This window comes from Apostichopus japonicus, chromosome 3 (assembly GCF_037975245.1).
Source record: "Apostichopus japonicus isolate 1M-3 chromosome 3, ASM3797524v1, whole genome shotgun sequence".
NCBI lineage: Eukaryota > Metazoa > Echinodermata > Holothuroidea > Aspidochirotida > Stichopodidae > Apostichopus > Apostichopus japonicus.
Genome location: NC_092563.1, coordinates 30,919,187 through 30,941,768, shown reverse-complemented (window position 1 = coordinate 30,941,768; position 22,582 = coordinate 30,919,187). Strand labels below are relative to the sequence as shown.

Genomic DNA, 22,582 nt, shown 5'->3' with positions numbered 1-22,582 from the left:
AAGGTATTGTAATATTGTGACGAGCCCGGCTCCTCCGATAGTAAAACTATATCGGGACTCGCGATAGAAAGGTACTGGGATATCTTGATGCCGTATTTATGCTTCTTCAGGAGATGTCTCGAACGGAAGAAAACAATGACTTCACACAAAAAACAATTTGACGAGATAGGATTTGATTTGATGATTCGGTATAATTTCTTCTCTGTCGATTCTCTTAACAAATAAAACTAAATTACAATGATTTGACTTGACTTGATCACGGAGCGCTGACGGAGTGATAAATTTGCTGACCAAGTGATAAAACTTTCGGCCCCATGCCCTCTTTTAAACCTTACTTCCATAAAATCTCACTGCGCACAATCAGTAGGCAACCAATAACCTGACCATCCTGTATTAACCTAACGATATAAAAATAAGTGCGCTGGCACTGATCTGCCCTGATTGGTTGGGAGTTTGGAAGTCCATCCCCTTTCTATGGAAACTTCCATACCACGTGAGAGAACCTTCTCGAATGTTCCACAGACATAATGGAATCTATTTTGGGAAAAGGCCCTGTACCAAGATTCAATAAGATAGTTAAAAAACTTCTCGTGGGAAAACTGAATCCATGACCTAGATAAATACATAAGAGGCCTGTAAGGTGTCTCGATGGAGTGTTTCGGTAACATCAAAGAGATGGTATCACTATATCATAACATCCCCCTCAATCTTTTAAAATTTTTGGATACTCCAAAATTTTAACATCATACTGCTTTAACTTATCATTATCTCAAGAAGGTAGAGTACTGTAAGCACATTCACTAATTTTCATTGACTTCAATAAATGGTCTTCATATATCTCAAAGGTTAACATCTTGGTTACGAATTATTAAAATGATCATATGGTATATACGTTGACACTTTGACACTATCTCCATGAATTTTGTGTGTACCTCTTCAATATTGATGACATCATATGATGTAATCTAAAAAAAATATCATTAAGATATCTTAAAGTTACATGACACAGCAAAATATGCAGGATCTCTTACAAAATACATTTATGCATTTCATACATCAATAATACATTTATATCAAAAGTGAAATCATGCCGTGAATGGGGAGAGATCAGAAAATACTAGACTTAGTTATCTTTTTACTGAACAGAACACCTTAGCGTTCCATAAAAATTCGTACACTAAAAAAGAACCTTAAAATATTACAAACTCATTTACAAAACTCCTCTTTAATGAAGTCATAGTTTCAAAACTGCTTTGAAACCTTGTGAATCATATACATTCGCGAGTTCCTGCTTGCGGGAAGATCACATATACATACATACATACATACATACATACATACATTCACCTCAAGAAAATCAAGAAAATGTGACTCGATAGCATGGTGACCCTAGGTATGCACTCCGAATGATTTAGTAAAGTACCAAAGTACTAGATATTCGATACCATAAAAGAGACCCCATAGACTATGACATCAACAAATCTTTCTTCAAATTACATATTACTTAACATCTTGTTCTTTTCAACTTCATGATGAAATTTTTGAGGAAAAGAAAATATATACATAATTTCCTCAAAACATCTATACTTTCATTTGCTTCGATAACTGTTGCTGTAAGTAAAAAGTTGCACATCTTCAATGCTGTCTCTAAATAGCTTTCAATATAACATAAATGATGCAATGTAAATATCCTTAAAATATTTCTCAATATATGAAAACCCAAGTTGCTAATATTCCGGATATGTTCTAATTGCCGGGTAAACGTTTGAACGAATTCATAAGGAGAAATAAGGTATACTCATTACACATTTGTTATAAAAGATGAAACTAGGTCACTTGGTGGCGTTTTTAACAATAAAGCTTATATTGTTACACCATACAGTACAATGACTTCCACTTAAAAGGTATGCAGGTAATTGCCATGACGCATTCCATTCATACAATCTGGGTAAAACACCTGTTCATCTTAACTTAAACAATTATGCAGTTATACATATTAACCATATAATGTTTGCAACATCCTACCTGGATTGCCTGTAATGTTCAATCCCTTTTCATGGAGAAAATTCATTATTTCCCCTGTGTTGGAATATTTTCCTACATTCCACCAAAAACCATGACTCTTAAAGCCTGTTGGAAAACATGGTGTCTGATAGGTGACCAGAACCTGTAATTCACCCAATTTGTATCGAGCACGTTGGACTTTCATGTCTCCTTGTGGAGCATTTGCAAAAACTTTCTTTTGCCTTAATATGCTATCTTTGATGGAAGGATATGGAAGTGCTAATCCTTCATTATGCGCTCTATTCTCTAGAAATGATGCAACATTCATTGGCTTAGTGGTCATAAGACACATGATGTGATCTGAAGTTACCCCTGGCAAAATGTTACCAAACTCATCATGAAACTCAATATGTGCATCTTGCATGACATTAACATTTTCTGCATTAGAAATGTTACTACTCAAAACATTTCTCATTCGTGCAACCTTTTCACTTGATGAACCCTTTGTTTTCAAGACCTGACGCAATTTCTGAATGTTGGTGATATTCTTAGTTTCAGAAGATGCTCTTACAAAACATGGTTTAAGCCTGTTATAATTGAATACATCACTAAGAATTTCTCCTTTGAGAGTGGCCAACAAATAATGAGTCCTATCCAAAACTTGATGGATCACTAGTGGTCCACACCATTCTGCAGCAATTTTGCGAGAGTTCGCAGTCAAGGAGGAAGACGTTGGCTTATACAGATACACTAATTGACCCGTTGAATAAATTGCACCTTTGTCCAGTTTTGCACTTATCTTAACATTTTGAGCATCTTGTTGCTTCTTTTGTAAGACTAACATTACCCTTGACAAATGATCAAATCGTTTCTTTAACAATGCAGCATATTCTCCATGAGATTGTGATAATCCTGCCATTGGATTGAACGATAAATTTGTAAGATTTTGCGGCTTACGTCCAAATGCAAGTTCAAATGGGCTATAGTTACCTAACTGAGGAGAGGAAAATGTGTTATATGCATAGGCTGATGTTGGGACAAATCGTACCCAATCCGTACCAAACTGATTTAAGTTCACTTTGAGGAAATTTGAAAGAGTCTGAATGTGTCTTTCAACCTGTAAGCTTCCATGATTGTTTACACTGATGAACTTTTGTTCAATGCCTAAAGCTTTACTTAAGAGCTCCACTAATTTTCCTGTAAGAGAAGCTGCCGCATCACTTATGATACAAGACGGTGGACCAAAGGTTGTGACTACCCTCTGCAATAATGCTTCACATATTGTTTCAGCATCAAGAGTCTTAAGAGAAACACATACAACAAATCTAGTGATCTCATCACAAACAACCATCAAATGTTTAAATCCTGTAGCCGTTGTGGGCATAGTCCTGAAATCCAGACTAAGTCTGTCAAAAGGACGATAAGAAACAGGAATGCGAGCATGATATTGTCTCAATTTGTCCGGTATCTTACGGAATTCTTGACAACGGAGACATGCCTGAATATAATTACTGATGCGTTGAAACATATTGCGCAGATAGAAATGCTGTCTAATGGTCAAATATGTACGCATTACACCCTGATGATTACTTAACAAGTCATCATGATATCGAGATATTATTTGTTCTACCATAGTCTCAGGTACGACTAACTGAAGAGTCATCTTAGCATCATTAGTCTCATGCAAAAATATCCTGAATAACAAACTATTACATAACAAATAATCCTCTGCTTGAGAACGAACAGTTCTAGCATGCTTAACATTACCTGGAATAATGTCGTGTGCAAGAAAATCATAAATTGGTTTGTAGTAAGGACAAGTTTGTTGTTGAATTTGCAACTCTTTTACATCAAACGGTAGATCATAGTTTTTGATCAGCTTTCCTTGAATTGCCTTCATGACTATATTCAATTCCTTTTGTTTTGGAATGTGCCCTGTAACCAAATGATCAATGTTTGTTATGACTGGCTTTGGCTGAAAAAATAATTCTGGTGGTGGTTCTCTGACTACCTCTTGCACTCTATGTCTACTCTGATCCACTAATCTTGGCTCTGAAGGTTGAGAAACACTTGCAAAATTTGGCGCAACTAATATGTCAGGGCTAAATGTATGTCTCTTTTCACTCGGCATAGTAATAGTAGGCCTTTGACTATATGTATCTCTCTTATCCGTAGAAATAACTGGTGTAGTCGTCTTTTGTGACTCAGATTGTGGTCTCTGTGTAACATGCTCATTAGAATGTGTTGCCTTAGGAACGGATGTCCTATTAACTCTATTTGTTGATTCTTTGGCTGGGGAATCCTGCTTGGACTCCTTTGTGACTTTATTCGGAAATAAATCTGGAACTTTGACTCCCTTTGACCTTGCCATTGACCTTGTCATGATTGGATTAAATGTCTCCTTAGGTGGAGTTGAAAAATCCTCACTAGAACTGACCTCTTGAGCAACCTGATCTATTTCAGAGTGAAATTCATGTGGTGCTCTAGACAAATAATCTGCCAAAACCAATTCTGAGCCTTTCTTATAACCAACCTGAAATGTATATTCTGACAATTTGAACAGAAGCTTACGTAAGCGTGAAGTTGCTGGTTCTTGTTTCGATTTAAACAATTCCACAATGGCAGAGTGATCAACATATGCCTCAAATTCTACATTTTGCAATAAATGTTTGAATGCTGTCACATTAATAAATAGACCCATCATTTCTAATTCAGTGACACTATACCTCTGACATGCTGGTGGTAATATCTTAGAGTAATATGCAATAATATTCTCTTTGCCATTAACTCTTTGTGTCAGGTATGATCCTGTTGCTACTCGTGATGTGTCGCTATATAATACAAAACGACCATATTTCTGTGGCATATGCAATATAGGTGGATTACACAACAACTCTTTAATACTTTGAAATGCACACTGATGTTCCTCTGTCCATTTAAATACCTTTCTCTTACGACTCAAATGATGTAATGGTCTCAATAGTGCTTGAATATTTGGGAAAAACGAAGCCACATAATTAACTGCACCTACAAATCGTCTAACTGACTTAACATTGTGTGGTTTCGGTGTGTTCCTGATTGCTGCACATCTATCATGCAAAGGTTGGATACAAGCCTCACCTTCTGGGGTTATTGAGAGCAAATGTCCCATATATCGGACTGAATTTTGAAAAATGCTACACTTTTTCGGAGAGATTTTCAATCCGTTGTCCATTAAAACCTTAAAAATTGCCTTTAGGTGTTGTTGGTGAGATTGTTTGTCTGCACTGTACACAACAATATCGTCATGATGAGCAATACAGAACTTATTGGAATTTGGGATCGTTGCCAAAATATCATTAATTTTCGACTGAAAGATCGCTGGAGATAAATTCAATCCCTGTGGTAAGCGTTTATAATAATAATGCTTTCCTCCATGAAATGAAGCAATACCTGTATATTGTTGTGCATGAACACTGAGTGGCAGACAGAAGAATGCAGACTTTAAATCAAGAACACCCAAAATTTTGGCTCCAGAGTACCCTATGGTACGGATAGTCTCATTCAGTAATGGAAATGGGTGATTGAGACGTTTTATTCTACTGTTCAAGTAGCGAAAATCTGTGACAACCCTTTTGTCTTTTGTTCCCTTCTTTGGAATGAGGAAAACCGGTGAGGTATAAGACTGATGTCCTACCGCTAAGATTCCTAATCGCACTAATTTGTCTAGCTCACTGGCGACAATGACTTTGTCCTCATCTGAAAGTCTATAGGGACGTTTGTAAAATGGCTCATCATTAGTAAGTGTAATATCAGCCTCATAATTTGGACAGTGAGATAATTCACCATAAAGAGAAAATGCATCTCTATGTGAGTCTAGAAATTCATATATGCTTTCTGTTTCTGAAGCATTCAGAATACTTTGTTCCAAATTAATGTTTTCTCTCATGAAATCCTGTTCGGATTTGGAAACCAGGGGATCATCAGCTGCCAAATGTGGATAACGATGTAAATTATATCGTGTAATTTCATCACGATTCTCTTTAGAGTTAGAATTGGTTCGAAAAAGAGACGGTTTTTCGACGTCTCTCATGACATTGAGAAAATCTAGAGAATCAGTAGGTATGTCTTCTGTGACCGTAATGATATCTGCTAAATCTAAATGAGCCACTGTGCGAGAAGGATGCAGACAAAATTTCTGATTACCCATGTTCCTTAGTAGAATCTTTGTTCTACCTTTATGCATTTTCACTAACATTCGTGAAGGACACATACGAGATATTAGAGGGAACGGTTTAATAACCACATCTGCATTTCGTGCATATAGTGGAAGACGTCCCTGTACAGTAATGTATCTTTGCTGACCTGGGTAAATAACAAATCTCTGCACTGGCCTAAGGAAAACTTTGGCTTGTTTAATTTTAAAACAGTTTGTGGTAAAGTCCAAAGAACCATTCAATTCCTTCAGAGTTTGACTACCTAATATTAAGTCAATACCTGTCAGGTTTGCAGCAATTAAAGCAGAAAGCTGAAATTCATGACCTTGAATTCTGACCTGAAATGTTATCGTGCTATACGCATGAATAAACTGACCATTACCCAACTTTAGGTTTACTACATCAACTGAGACTGGTTGTATAGAGGATAAATACTTTGAATTTTGCACTGTAGAAGAAGAAATGATAGAGCGTGTCGCTCCACTATCAAACAACAATGAAATTCCTTTACCATCATGTAAAGTACCTCTTACAAAATTACGTGTGTCCAGTTGAATATCCACACTACGGTCGTTCCCTGTATATCTAGAACTAGGAATATTACTATTCTTCCAAATATTATTTGTTTTTCGTTTCGATCTTCCCTTACTTGGTACTTTGTCTGGAGTCACTGTATGATGAGTGCTGTCACAAGTGCTCCCTAATGAAAATTCTGTGTTGGTACTTTCTTTACATTAGCCTCCATTTCATGGCTTAGGCGAATTTGGCAATACTGTGCAAAATGACCTCGATTTTGACAGTAATGACATGTGATTGAAGGATTAAAATACGGTAACCTTCTCCTGTTATCATTCTGACCTGTCCTAGGACCACGAGAATCACGAGAACTATATCTTTGCCTCATATCTTTTGGATTGTCTTGCGATTCTGACCTACGTGACTGATCAAACTTGGTTTCTAACTCCTGAATTTTGGTACACAACTCGTGTATCTCAGAAGATGCAGAAATAGTAGACGCTTTGTCGTGCATTGCCATAAATGGTTCGGAAGAAACTGTGGGTTGACTTTGGATTTGTAAGTCAAAATAGCATTGTACTTTCATGACCAAATCTGCAATTGTTGCTTTTGGTGATGCAGACATTAACACTGCTGAGCGGCATTGCAATGGCAGGGTCGAGATGAATTTATCTCTAATTTGGTCCTCGCCATAGCTTAATTGTGCTGCAGCTTTGGAAATTTTGGCCAAATGAGCTTGAGCTGTATCACCTGGCGTATAGCTTAATGCATGAAATGCCTGTGATTTGCATAGGAAGAAGTGCCTGGACTGAAACGAGCAAGGAATTGCTTTTGAAGATCAGCAACAGTTGAAAAATTTTTGTTTTCAATCCAGAGTCTGGCTTGGCCTTTAAGTGTTCGCTTAAATATGCGACATATTTCATTAAATTCTTCCGCTACAGCCTCAGGGGTGGTTTGGGACGGCAATTTATGCACCTCTAAATAATCTTCAAATCCCAAATAATGAGCTTCGGCTAAATCTGCATCAATTACATCACCCTGAAATCGTGATGGCAAAAAATCAGTGGGCCTATGTTTCTGCATAACATTAACAGAGGTCGAAGTTTCCTGTTTACTGACGGACATTATGCCGCATACAATTAGGCTAGTTATGAGTATACAACATGAGCCTATACTTAATTGAACACACTATCGACCGTTATTAAATACAAATAACAAATATGCAATACATGGACACTATTAAAATAACTTGTCGGTACACTCTGATCTCAAATAGGGGTTGGGATACAAATTGGCATGATTTCACTCACCCTTAAGTTTAACTAAGAACTGGTACTGCAAACGATGATTGAAGTCCCTCGGTTAGCAGTAGTAGTAGGTAGTAGCAGGTAGGCCTACATCTCGTATAACTGCAGATTCGTTCGCCGTTAACATCGGGTAGAGTCTAGGCTTAGATCGCGAAAATGTTCAGTTCTGATGTTTAGAGCTGTAGTATTCTAGGTACTAGTTGCGCGAATGTTCAAACGCGAACTGCATGCTGGGTTGATTAACGTTAGTGTACAGATCAGTGGTTCCGGCATCCGGTGTACAGGCTTAGGCTAGTATAGGCCGTCTTCCCTCGTAGAGTGTTTCCGTTAGGCTAGGTCGTGAACATACGTTGTGTTCCTCGTTAGGTCTTCGGGCCAAAAAAAAAAATCTCCTGTTCGTTATTGAACGTAACGAACGAAAGTTGTGAAAAGTTCCGTTACCGTTTTGTTCCTGAAGAAAGCAACCGATCTCCACCATGTAATATTGTGACGAGCCCGGCTCCTCCGATAGTAAAACTATATCGGGACTCGCGATAGAAAGGTACTGGGATATCTTGATGCCGTATTTATGCTTCTTCAGGAGATGTCTCGAACGGAAGAAAACAATGACTTCACACAAAAAACAATTTGACGAGATAGGATTTGATTTGATGATTCGGTATAATTTCTTCTCTGTCGATTCTCTTAACAAATAAAACTAAATTACAATGATTTGCCTTGACTTGATCACGGAGCGCTGACGGAGTGATAAATTTGCTGACCAAGTGATAAAACTTTCGGCCCCATGCCCTCTTTTAAACCTTACTTCCATAAAATCTCACTGCGCACAATCAGTAGGCAACCAATAACCTGACCATCCTGTATTAACCTAACGATATAAAAATAAGTGCGCTGGCACTGATCTGCCCTGATTGGTTGGGAGTTTGGAAGTCCATCCCCTTTCTATGGAAACTTCCATACCACGTGAGAGAACCTTCTCGAATGTTCCACAGACATAATGGAATCTATTTTGGGAAAAGGCCCTGTACCAAGATTCAATAAGATAGTTAAAAAACTTCTCGTGGGAAAACTGAATCCATGACCTAGATAAATACATAAGAGGCCTGTAAGGTGTCTCGATGGAGTGTTTCGGTAACATCAAAGAGATGGTATCACTATTTCATAACAGTATGCTCTATTGGCCCCAAATATGCTATATAGTCAAATATGGTCACCTTTTGTCAAAATTCTTAATTGAAATGGTTCTTGATTTCTTTTTGTCGAGAAAGCTGAGATCCAGCCAAGGTCTTTGAACAGAACGGGCACTGTGACAATCTCTGTGGACATCCTTGCCTTTGCTGAAGCGGTTTATGAGCTGTAAATAAGAAGTAAAAGAAATGACAAATTGCACTTAAACCATGGTTGCAAATGCATTGGTAACACCCACGGTCACCACAAACTGCCCAATTACATTCACTGTACACAGAGCCAATCATTACTGATATCGACATTGATGTCTTCTTTAATTAAAAAGAAATATAGATTTCAATAAATTCAGATGAAGACACTTTCACAACTTTCACAAAGTGTTCCCAGTTCCATGCTTCTTTCATCAGGTTCTGGTGTAAATTTTCCTGTGGTATATGATATATATATGATAACAGCCTAAATTACTTATGAACTCTGGTTGGATTATTCATCAACATAGCCATATTGTGGTTCAGAATGATTTAAGGGACAAGGAGTTTTACAGTGTAGTTAGTCCAGTCTTGTCTTACAGTGTAGTTAGTCCACCCTTGTCCATTCTGTGTGTTTCACCACTTGATTTCACATTGCAATAAACCAATATTACATGTGAGTGACAGATTAGCAATGTTGTGTAGCAACGGTGCATAACGATGAAGAGAATGAATAATACAGGCTTCTACATTTTAAAGGAAAAACAAAATACTTCATTTCTGTTTTACTACATTTAGCTGTTTCAAACTTTCATTCTGGCTGACCCAAAACAAACTTCTACATTTTAAAGGAAAAACAAAATACTTCATTTCTGTTTTACTACACTTAGCTGCTTCAAACTTTCATTCTGGCTGACCCAAAACAAATTATGACGGCAATTACAGGGTGTGAAGACTCGCGCAAAAAGAACATCTAATGCCGGTAATATGACTTAGTTTCGAATGAGGTGTAACAGAAGTGTTAGACACCACCATCGATGCCAGAAAATACACACACAGCTTGCTACCGTCGGTAATAAGACACTAGTGTACAGTCAGTACATACAGATGCGGTCAATACCCATGGCACAGTGTATACACGATACAGCAATGGACATCTCAGGTCCAGCTAAAGATAACACGGTATCACGTTTCATTACTGTCGGCATTTTGAAGCGACACGAACAAAACTTCACTTGCAAGCAACAGAAAGTTAAGTTTTGCAGATGGCCGCACGCGGTTTGGGGCGAGTCTTCATTGCCTTAAATCTGAAGTAACATAGACATAAAAACTATGGGCTATGAGCTTCCTGGTTGACTATGGTTTTACTTCTTGACATTTCCAAAAGCAAAGCAAGCTTTTTTCAGTCAATATGGTGCAAAAACACATGAGTTTAATCAAATTCAACTCTTGTATGAGACATAACTTGGAAGTTAAAGAGGGGATGAAATGGTGGATTTTCATGTCTTAGAAATATTTATCTACATTACTTCAACACCATGCATTCACTACTTCCCGTAAATGCAGCTGCCAAAGCCAGAAATTCGCTGTCGAAGTATTCCCTAGAGAACTCCCGAGCAGACACTTGTGAAAAAAAACCTGCAGTTCATATGACGTCAGTAAAGGGACCATTTCAGCCAAAGCCGACTGCCCGATATTTACTGTTACGGCGTCATTCAGTTTACTACGTACAGGTAACTACAACACACTCTCCTCATCAACTGAAAAAGTCATCTCCCGAATCTTCCGATTCCGAGGAAATGGGCCTTTAACTCTCAGAACATTCAAAAGCTTTGACAACAATTATTTTCTTGAGAAAGAAGAAGAGGAAATAGTTTTTTAGGGTGATGAAGATATTGGTGTTTTATCCTATCAATTGAGCCCCTTGCAGAAGAATTGTAATACGTTCCCGATGGCCGAGACGCGTTGCTGCCGATGGAAGTCCCCGAGCAGAATGGGTGGACTATCCTGAACCGAAATTGGACGGTTGAGCATAAACAAAACCACCATTATTAAGACCATAATATGAGTTAAATTTACTCGAATGTCGATGATCCTGCTACTTAACATAGTAGCAAATCTTCTAGAAATTGTGTTACTTACAGTGCAAGTGCAACCCTATAGTACTAGTAGTAGTAACATGGGTCTAGACCTAACTAATAGACGTTCTATAACAGGCTAGCCTGTGTAAGTTGTATCATCCAATTGTTACGTTAAAATCATAACACAACGCCAGTCACCTAATCTCAATTACTATAGAGCACTGCAACAGTGTAATGTTGTGTGTACTCAGAAGTTTAAGAATGTAAAAAAAGCGTCTCGGAAGTGAGCTGGGTTCCTCGACCATATATACAACAATTTTTTGGAAAGATTTTATTGCCCGAGAATTTTTGATTGTTTATTCCTGGAGGATGCAAGCTTTGTTTGACACAAATTGTGTATCATTGGAAAGCTACGAGTGTATATAAAATGATGATTCATAAATCTGTCCATTTCACCCCTCTTTAAGTGTCATGTATGCCTACAGATTGTGCGCTTGTCCTTATGTAAATGAGTATTAATGGTTAACCAGCTTACTGTGATGAGGATGAATTTCCCCATGCTCTTTCTTCTCCTCATATCGGACATGCTTAAATGTGAATGCTTGATTATAGTCTGACTAAATTTGTATATGAAAGGATGAATTCAGGCAAGTTTTTGAGTGGAATTCTTCTTTATAAATTGATCAATGTCTAAAGATAAAGAGTTAATATCTAAACAATGTACCCACTGCTACTTGAGGTTTTCAGACTTTGGCCTTGAATTTCAACTGAACCCTCTAGCCTTTAGATGAAAATGGTCCCTAAATAGCCTTAATTGTTGTTTCCAGTTTATTACCAAAGTAAGAAAAGTTTGTATTTCAGTATGTGTAAATGCTACATTGCAAAATCTGTTGTATTGTGACCAATTATAGCACGCAATAGCTAGGAAAGTTTCGTAATTATGTTATCAACCTGCTGTCACCCACAAAAAGTTAGTAAGTGGCAATGCGACACATTCGCCTAGCGGCTATCCAAAATCAATATGCAATGTAAAAAAGAAATACTCCAACCAACTAATGATGCAGAACAAGTTTTATAAATTCAACTTCTTAAGTGAACAGGTATTTATTGAGGAGGAACTTTCTCCCTAAAAAAAAAAAAAAAAAAGGAACATGGAAAATAAAGGTTACAACGTTCTGTAATACTGCTTAAGAATACGTAGGACTCCTGAATACTTAGAGATGACAGATTGCTTTGGCGCAATCTTTACCAGAGGATAACATATACTAGATTTAGCTTAACTACTGAAAAGTTTAAGACTTTCCAAAGTTTTGATATCCCTGGATCTTTCTCAATTGCGAGAGAGCAAACTGGCACGTATAAATTTAGTCTTAATATATATTAATTGGATATTCTTTTCTCTATAAAAGAATGAGATTACCTCTTCTAGTCTGAAGAGCTTTCCCCCCTTTACATCATTAAATTCTGATTTAACATTTATCTTTAAAAAAAAAATGAGTTCTGAGTTGTCACTGTGATGAATATTGCCTAAAGATGTTGATAATACTTGTTGACACGTGGTTGCTGATATCAGGTTGTGGTAGGTGTCATAGTCGGTGAAAAAACTATCCTCAAAAGCTTCCGGTCTTCGACTCAATGTGAGGAGAGTGGCACTGTATCGGAACAAAATACACAATCAGATTCTCTGATAATACGTTGTCCAAATACAATATACCAAATATGTTGCATAAATTTATAATACAAAATTTGTAACAATAAGCCATATATGAATCTTGAACAAAGTTTAGTTTGTTCCACATACAAACAAAAAAATTGGTTAAACTCAAACATATATACATTCCTACTCCAAAGCTATGGTGAGCACATCATAACTCTCCTTTATGCACACTAACCTCATGTTCACTCCACTAAACATATAACCCCTCTCTGCCAAAATCACTTGAATTAATTTGTAATGCTATAAAAGTTACCATCACTATTACAATCATAGCAAACACCCACTTTCTTAAGGAAAGTCAATTAAGGCGTGGCTTTTACTATCCAACACAATGAAAAATTACTACACAAAATTAAACTGACTTTTGTGCACCTCCAAAAGTATACAAACTTTAAAATGGTTGCATCCCAAATATTACATATACAGAACAGACTAATATAACGAGTTTCTACTTACAATGGTTCCAGTTCTTAAACTGTCAGACGAGCTCTGCAATACAGCTATACTTTATCCGGTCAGGTGATGTACTTCCATCCCAACTCTGCCGACAAGCTGCCCTATCCAGAACACTAAATATTGTGTGATACTGGAATCTCCAGGGAAAAATTGTGTTTCAAGCTTTCACAGTTAAATGCCAGACATTAATTAAAGTATGCCGGCCCAGGCTTCAATACAGGTATCCTATATATAGGATCCTGTGCCCCATGATATGAAAATCACAATATTGTAGCTCCGTCTTTTTCAGCTAAGAGATATAGCAGGACTCAATCCGATGATGGTATTTTGGAGAGTGAATAAAAATCTTATCCAACACTCACTTCACTGGCTGGATGTGATGTCACACATAATTACTAGTGCATCAATTTGCATAACTTGGCAATACAATACATTGTCATCTTGACTATGTCCTGCCCTGGTAGGTTTCTTTTGTGTGCACTAGCTATGCTATGCTACCCTGTACCTTTGTATTATTATACTATGCCCTGACCTGGTGATGTTTCTTTTGTATACATACTCAATTATGCTACCTTGTATTTTTGTAGTGAATAGAGGGATTAGGGTTTATGTAAATTGTCCTACATCCCTGGATACTACTTTCCAACATCAACAACAACCAGCATTGACTAAAGTAAAAGTTACTAAAACAAAACTTTCTAAAATAAACAGCTGACAGATTGACTTCTTCTGTCATACAAATACAAATTAACTAAATTATACTATTCTAATGTGACACCTGCCACCTTCACTGGTGGTAACCTTCGAGGTGAATGAATCTGGAGGATTCATGTCAATTGGGCGCGCGCGTACCATGCATGGAGGGTCATGTGATGTGTTCCAGGGTGGTACCAAACTGATATTTCTGTGTAGCAGTTCGAGAATAGTGTTAGTGACTTTGTGAAAGATTTGTCGGTTCGGACATGGGAACTAACGGCATAAGAAGGTACTGGTACTTCATAGCTAATATGCTAACGTTAGACATGCTGGCACAGAACAAGTACAGATACATTGGGCTTGCAGCAGGAAATGTCGATGTCTGAATTGTATTATCAAGAACGATTTTTTGTCGAAAAGGATTGTTGAACTGGACGTGTTGCTGTGGGGAAATGTTTAGTTCAGTGCAACCATGGAATTCTCCATGGGACATAGCCTAATGATGCTCGACGGGAATATAGCTATCACGTTAGGCTACATGCACGGTTATTGCTAGGTAACGGGTGTCGTCTGCTGCTCTAAGCAAGCGTACACATTTACGTACTAGTTGGGTGAAATCATCATGCGTAATGGGGAGAGTAATATATTAGTACCACCCTGGAACACATCACATGACCCCCCATGCATGATACGCGCGTACGCGCGTATTTACTGTGTGATAGTTTCTCCAGATTCATTTACCTCGATGATGGTCACTATGAAGTAGTCTGCACAGCTTGACACTGTGAGGTTCTTCGTGTAAACGCTGTGTGGTAATATATCGTTATATGTCGACAGTGTAGTTTACAAGACAGTGTCTATACACAAAGATTCTGATACAAGGAAAGATATGTGCCAGGCAGTGCAGGCTAACTGTTAAAATGAGGTCATTTTACGACCATGGCAGGTGGATTACATAATTGTAGGAAACTTTTTTTTGCGGTAGCATGCTATATTTGGGGCCAATACAGCAGTATGACCTATAAGATTATATCTTCAACAGTTGTTCTGTTCTAGTCATATACCTCACTTTTTTATATGTGGTTTATTGTACAGTAACATAAAGATGACATAAAAGCAAGCAGAGTGCAGTTAGCTGGAAATTTACAAGGTACTACATTTAGTTAGCCGGCTAAGGACAATCCTGTGGAGAAACAGTCAAACTCACCATCCTCATCTGATTCAGAGACTGAATATTTTCCATCTGTCTTGTTGTTGCAGTCAGTTTGTGTGTGTTTCTGCAAAACAAATATCCAACACATCATAATTTTGGAAGATCAGGAAGATTGAACATAACTAGCTGAATGAGATGAAATCATGTACAATTAAAATAGTATATGATGTCAGAAGTCCTATATACAACATTTTAAAATCAAATGGTAGATTATTCAAAAACTTTTTTACACCATATATGATTAGCTGTTATCAGCATGCTTCTATTCAATTGTGTGACATGTCAGGGTAATTGCTTACTCTACAGAGAGTCATTGCATTTTTTTTTTGTACAGGAGAGTCAAATTCTTATAGCAAGAGAAAATAGGTGGGACATATACTATGTGGTATGTACATCCCTTCAGCTGAAGTGGAAGCCAAGAGATACAAATTTACAGCCCATTTGCCATCACCATTCCCCCTACCCTTCAATGGGGTGTATACTAAACCTATACAGGTTATAGCAAAAGTTCCAAGGTATACAATATTTTGTGTTAAAGTAACACAATTACAAAATCAATAAGGGAGTTATCTCTCAATGTGATTTGGCATTGGTTCAATACATACCAGTAGTAGATGATGGTAAATGTAGGAATTGAACAGAAAGTGGGAGGGTTCTTTAACCTGGGTTAAAATAGTACATACATGAACTACTACTATTGCTACCTTTAACCTCAAAGTACAGGATAGCCAAAGCAATGGAGGTCAAGGCAACTCCAACAACCCCCCCCCCCCCTAACATCCTTAGCTTCAAGACAGAACGGAAATGTTTCACAGCCCGGCCCCTGAATGATTCTCCCATTGCAAACATGGTAAAAAGGGTCTATGTTAAAGGTATGCTGTATTGACCCCAAATATGCAAAATTTTCAAATATGGTCCATTGCATATGGTCATAATTTTTATACTCTTCATATTACCACCCTGAAGGTAATTTACCTCACTGGGACATCCAGCCATCTTCTTTGCTTATTTAGCATTATGGGAAAAGTTTAGAGGGTAATGCCTCCAGGAAAAGTGCAGTTTGAAATCCTATAGCAAGTATAGCATTTAGTTAGGGGCCTATACATCTTTAACCTCTATACATTAAGAGTGATCAAAAGAAATATATTGGGTTGGGATAACTTAAGTACATATAGGCAAAGGTATTAGTAAGTATATAGGAATACCACCTTTGAAATTAATTTATTAGCCAGGCAACAAAAAAGGAGGGCAGAGGATATACCCAGTAGCTTATCAAAAGGAAGGGGATCAAACGGGGATCAGGACCGCCAAGAAGTCATCCCTTAGCTTCCAGATGGAAGGTATAACAGAAGTTTTTTAATCAATACCGCTGACATTTGTTCATCCCTTAGGTAGAAAAGAACAGGGCAGGAATATGCCCAGTAGCTTGGACAAACAAGGGTGGGGAGGCAGAGCATCCACAGGGAAGACTTAAAAACATAATCAGGACCACCAAGAAGTCTACCGTCAGCTTCCAGATGGAAGCCAGCTGGGGGTACACTTCAGAGCCCCAATGATCATTCCCCCCCCCCCTCCGATCCTTCCGTTGGAAACAGTTTAAAATAGGGTCTATGTTAACCTATACACATTGAGTATTGCAGTTATCAAAATGAGACAATAAAGGAAGCACGTCTCAATTTGATTTTACATCGTTTCATGCATACGAGGGCATGGAGAATGGGTGAGGGTAGAGATTAAAGGAAAAATGTGACAAAGATATTTGGGAGTAGGTTAACATTATTACATATAGGCAAAGGTATATTGGGAAGTATATCTAAGAATACTTTATTTATTTATTTATTTGTTTCCCACAAAAGTACAAAGTGGAGGAAGTCTTCCATAAAGCTGAAAAGCTTAACAATGTGGAAGACTCCCTGAAGAAAGAAAAGAAAAGAAAAGAAAAAACAATATATATATATGTGTATGAATTTATACATAGATATAAGTACAAATTAAATGTTCAATATATATATATATATATAGTAATTACATACAGGTATAATTTAGTTTTAGTCAGTAACTAGCTATTATTTCCTTACAAAACCACTTCTTAAAGGATGTGACTGACTTTTTACTCTTTAAATCGTTCATTAGAAGATTCCATGTTTTTGTTGCACGGTTTTGTAGGCTTAAAGTTCCAATGGTGGTATTGTAGAGATTATAGTGGGCATGATTAGCATGCCTCGTGTTATGATTATGTACATCTCTGTTACTGGTTAAAAAATTGTCAAAGGCAGCCGGTAGTAATCCATTCCAGGTCTTGTAGGCAAATAATGCAAGCTTAACTTTAATGAGATCGTGCAATTTTAGTAAGTTGAGTTTTTTAAATAGGGGACTGGTGTGCTCACGTGGGGCTGAGTGTGTTATGTGGCGAATGGCTGCCTTTTGGAGTATTATAAGATTGTTAAGGTTGGTGTTGTATGTACCAGACCAGATAATGGAACAATAAGTGACATGCGGGACAACCAGGGTCTGGTATAGTGTTCTGAGCATGTTTTCCTATAGATAATATTTCAACTTAGATAATACTACCGTGAAATAATAATACTACCGTGAAATGATAATACTACCGTGAAATTAAATCGGTTAGATAATAAAAAGAAGAAAAGTAGGGTAGGGATATATCCTGTAGTTTAGCCAAACAAGGAGGGGAGGAAAAGGGGGGGGGGGTAAATCAGGACCACCAAGAAATCTACCCTTAGCCTCCAGATGGTAGCCAGCTGGGGGAATATTTGATAGCCCACAATAAATCCCTGTGGCCCATTGCAAATATGGATAATTGGGGTCTATGTTTACCTCTTCATAATTGAAAGTTATCAATAACATAATAAGGCAATTTAAAAGGGAGGAAACTTTCAGTGTTATCTTGCATTGGGTCTGCTTAACAGGTTTAGAGGAGAGGTAGGGTCGAGATTGAAGAGAAAGGGGGAGATGTTTTTGGAGTGGGGCAACATTATTAAGTATGCTATATTAATAGTGCAATGTCTAGCACTGCTATTTTTGACCTTAATGTACGTACAGAGCAATACAGGACAAGAAATTCTCCATCCCCTTGCCATTTGTTGCAAAACAGAAGCCAAGGGATAATTGTTCACAGCCCCAATGTTTCTCCCCATTACAAACAGCGTCAAAAGGGGTCAATGTTAACCTCTGCACATGCAGTATTGCCTGCAGTAACAAAATTAGGCAATCAACAGAGGAGGCAACTCTCAATGTGGTTTTAGAGTGAGTATTCTAACTGGGCATACACAATTTCTTAAAGTTATTGAATGAATGAACAAACATTTACAGATACACAATGAACACGAAGTTTACCCACTAAAAACCCCAAATGCATAAATGGCAATAAGATGTATACAGATCAACCTCACTATAGTGCTTTAATATTGGATTCTATGCAGTACTCTTTTTGCCTTTTTCCAATTTATTTGGTATTGACTTTTCCGCTTTCTAGTGAATACTTTAGGATATATTATTCCTTTCAACATTTCATCATGGACTGGTTTAACTTTAAGTTATGAGTAGGGGATAATTGCTATCTGTTTGGAAGCATGAATGAGTTCTGACACATTATTACAATGTCAACATTAAGTTTTTTTAAGGTGTTCCTAGCAGGTTAGGGTCATGTACCATAGATCCTACTGCTCAATTGACACATGCTTTTGCAATTTGCTTTCTTGCATTGCAATTGCAAAGAGATATCTTATAGTTTTAACACATTGACATAGTCCTAGATTTATCCATTTTATTAAATGTTCTCTTTTAATGGGGTTGCATAAAAATAGATATTTAAATAATCAAGCATAACCAACTAATCAACCAAGTAAACAATCGATCAATACTGAAAATAAAAGCAAGCCTTTGTCAAAGTTAATGTACAGTAAAGGCTGTTAAACGAACTACAGTATTGATTAGATGAGCATGATTTATATTGCTCTGTTTTACACAGCCTTAATTTCTATTGATGAATCTTTCTTAGATGAACAATAAAGCAGAAGGATTACCTTCAAAAGGACACAAAAGGACATGTTTTCCAGGCTGGAACTGTCATTGGTCGCTGCCTGGAAGAAATTTCATTTTGTAAATTTGAATGAAGTATAATGAAAGAGTATTTTAAATAAAGGGCAATACTAAATATAAGTGTATTTTATATGAAATAGATTTGTGGTTTCAAACCAGTGTACTTAAACCAGTAGTCAGCCAACTTTTGACTGCAAGAACTTTTGACAGCAAGAAATTCAGTCACTCAGCCATGAACAAACTGATTACCAGCCAATCCCATGCTATTCACCCTCCCCCCCCCCCACACACACACTCACACCTCCACAGAAATACAAAGTCTTTACTCTCCAGAGAAAGGGCTTATCAGAGTATCACTTTTCTGTGTGGTAAAAAGAGCTAGTGCACAGGTGCAATCATATCCACAATTGTCTGCAACTTACCTGACTTATAAACAAATTTGTCCGAAACAACAGAATGGAAAAAAAGTGCAACAAAAACTTACGGGTACTACAGAGTTATCTCTGACATCACTGTCTGTAGCTTCTTCCTCATTCTCTGGCTGCTAAAGAGAAACAAATACTCCTCAATTGATTTTAATATAAATGAAATTCAATGCACTTTAAAGGATTGATGTAAGTAGAGATATGAAGGAGAATGGGGGGGGGGGGGGGGTTCAGGTACCTAACGGTACTGTGGTAACTTCTCTAGAATTACTGTAGAACATTACCAGACAGAACATAACATAAAGAAATCATAACAACTAAAAACTACTCCAATGTTGCTTTTTAACTTGGGAAGTTTGCACTTACTTGTGCATCATTACTTTGAGCAAAAATATTGGCAATATTCCGAGGCCTGTTTTTATGTTACAACTGAACATTAGGCGTAACATACATCAATTCTAGAAGAATCAGACGTGTTTACTGATGAAATACAGTAGCAGCTTGTGACTATGGCGACTATGGATTCCAGTCGTATCAACATTTCTACAGTAAATGTAATTTATTTTTCGGGGGCATTGTGGCAAACATTAAACACAATGCGGCAATAGGTTTCCTGAACAAACTTATACATTTTGTACAAAAATATAACTTTACATTTTACGTCGGAACCGGGTAGTATGTTCGGAACCAGGTAGCAATCAGTTGGGAGGGTAATTGGGTTACTTGTGCAAACACTAGTTTATATCAATCTCATATCAAAGCTTTAAAGAGACTATTGCAGCCGGATCAAGACCTTTTCTATATAATAACATGACACAAAATCTTAAAATTTTGCAAGAAAATTGGTATGTGTAGCAATTGAGATGTGAGATGTATACATCTCCCATGATCACAGAAACTGCAACAAATCAACTAATTGTATCTTAAAGATCTGTACTTACTGGCCCCATATTCAGCATGCTATCACTTTAAAAGCTTATGAGATTACATTCTAGCTGTAGACTGTAGAAGTTAAAAAAAAGCTCTGACTTCAAATTAGCCTGGAAATATATACATCATTCTTCTTATGTTTTTCACTAGTATGTGTTCTTCTGGTACAGTTCAGTTTGCAAAGACGATGAAAAAATAAATGTTGTTAAACTGATTGATTCTGAGAGGTTCAGATCATGTTTAGCTTGGCTTGAGCATTATCTCTTGTAGAGTTGGCATGTTGAATGTTGGAACTTGGAATACAGCAAGCACACTTTAAGTTACATATAAACTCTGACAAAATGCTTTGCACTAGGTTTAACTGGAAAAGATACAAAATTTAACAATGTACTGTACCTATTTTGTCATCTATCCAACAAGATGTCAATGAAGTGTGATCTGTTTTCTCTTTGCAGTAGTTAATAGCTGCTTGCAAATGACTAGTTTTTCTTAATCTTGGACATAACTTCATCTACAGGACTGAAATACAAAATAGGTGTAAGATGGATGGTCAAAACTCTTCTAAGACTAAAGTAACAGTATAGGCCTAGGATATGTTATGTTACTCTATGAGTATTATACATAGATGTGACTGAATTCAAAGACACCCTTCTCTAATCTGCACTATTTGAACAATTGTGTCTGGCCATAAATGAGTAAAAAATTCTTGACTAGTCAAGCATAGCAGGCTGGTGGGCTTTATCTCCAAAAGGTAGGTTGAAGCGTGAGCATTCTACTTATGTTCCCTGTTGATTGAATATACAATCTTATATGGACTAAAATGAAGTCAATCCACTTCCATAAGTCATGAAGATTTTGATTAAACAATTGTCCAGCCTAAGCTCAAATTTATTAACAGCCAAACCTTCCAATATTTCCCTATCAAAGCATTGTTCAATTGAAATAACACAATTCACATTGCACTAACAAATCAAAAACCAATTGCATTTCATCAGAAAAATATGATGATTGAGAACTCCTTGGGTCCTTTATTCAAAGAAAATGGCCCAATACCACGGTAGTACTTTATTGTTCAAATTGTTGAGTGGTAATGGCAGTGGTGACAGCTGCTTTGATTTGCTAGCATGATAAATGTGATACTTACTTTCTTAGTGAGGATGCATTGAATTAGCTGAATTTGCGATTGATTAGCCTACACGTAGTTTGTAAGTTGTAGGACTACCAGTACTGCAGTACCTAGTACTAGGTATCACCATTCAATACATTACACATGCAGTAGTAACTAACTGTAGTATAGTAAAGGCTTCATGATTGACGCACCCTCGTAATTGACACACCTTCAAATATTACTAGCAACGATACAGCAGGCCACCTAAACATTTTGCAGTGTAGCAGAATTACATATTTTATCAGCTTGAATCCATTTCAGCTATTTGCTGACCACATTGTGGCTTTTCTTAAGCTTTTAACACCCTCCACCCAGTTTTGCACGTTTCTTGGTCATTTGGAATCTCACACCCTAAAAATAACCAACATTACCTCAATATGATACCACTTATCTCTGGGACCTGACCTGTCTGAGCTTAGAGGCTCAGAGCATAGCAAACTGCATACAAAGTCAATTGATGTATACTAAGGCCTCACTACACTACACTACAGTTAGCTTATCAACGAATGTGTCAATTTAGGGGTATGAAAGAACTTGACCTCGGAATATGGCCAATATTTTTGCTCAAAGTAATGATGCACAAGTAAGTGCAAACTTCCCAAGTTAAAAAGCAACATTGGAGTAATTTTTTACTTGTTATGATTTCTTTATGTTATG

The 22,582-nt window shown here is 37.2% G+C and overlaps 2 long non-coding RNA genes across 4 annotated transcripts in view; one reads left to right on the top strand and one right to left on the bottom strand.

Annotated features, from left to right (window-relative positions):
- LOC139965850 (uncharacterized) overlaps window positions 1-9,827 on the top strand; it is a 142,011-nt gene extending 132,184 nt beyond the window's left edge. The window contains exon 3 of one of the 2 annotated variants that reach the window (XR_011792400.1): window positions 9,292-9,827. This is a non-coding gene — a long non-coding RNA (uncharacterized lncRNA). Of the gene's footprint in view, window positions 1-9,287 lie in introns of both variants that reach the window. The other variant, XR_011792401.1, reaches the window with a different exon arrangement.
- LOC139965849 (uncharacterized) lies at window positions 9,238-21,294 on the bottom strand. Of its 2 annotated transcripts, none has more exons than XR_011792398.1 (5): window positions 21,154-21,294; window positions 19,887-19,943; window positions 19,387-19,443; window positions 15,338-15,407; window positions 9,238-9,377 (listed from the first exon to the last, which is right to left on the bottom strand). It is a non-coding gene; the product is annotated as an uncharacterized lncRNA (long non-coding RNA). The 2 variants fall into 2 exon arrangements; XR_011792399.1 differs by having other exon boundaries at window positions 19,887-19,946; window positions 21,154-21,283.
- Window positions 21,295-22,582: the final 1,288 nt, after the last annotated feature.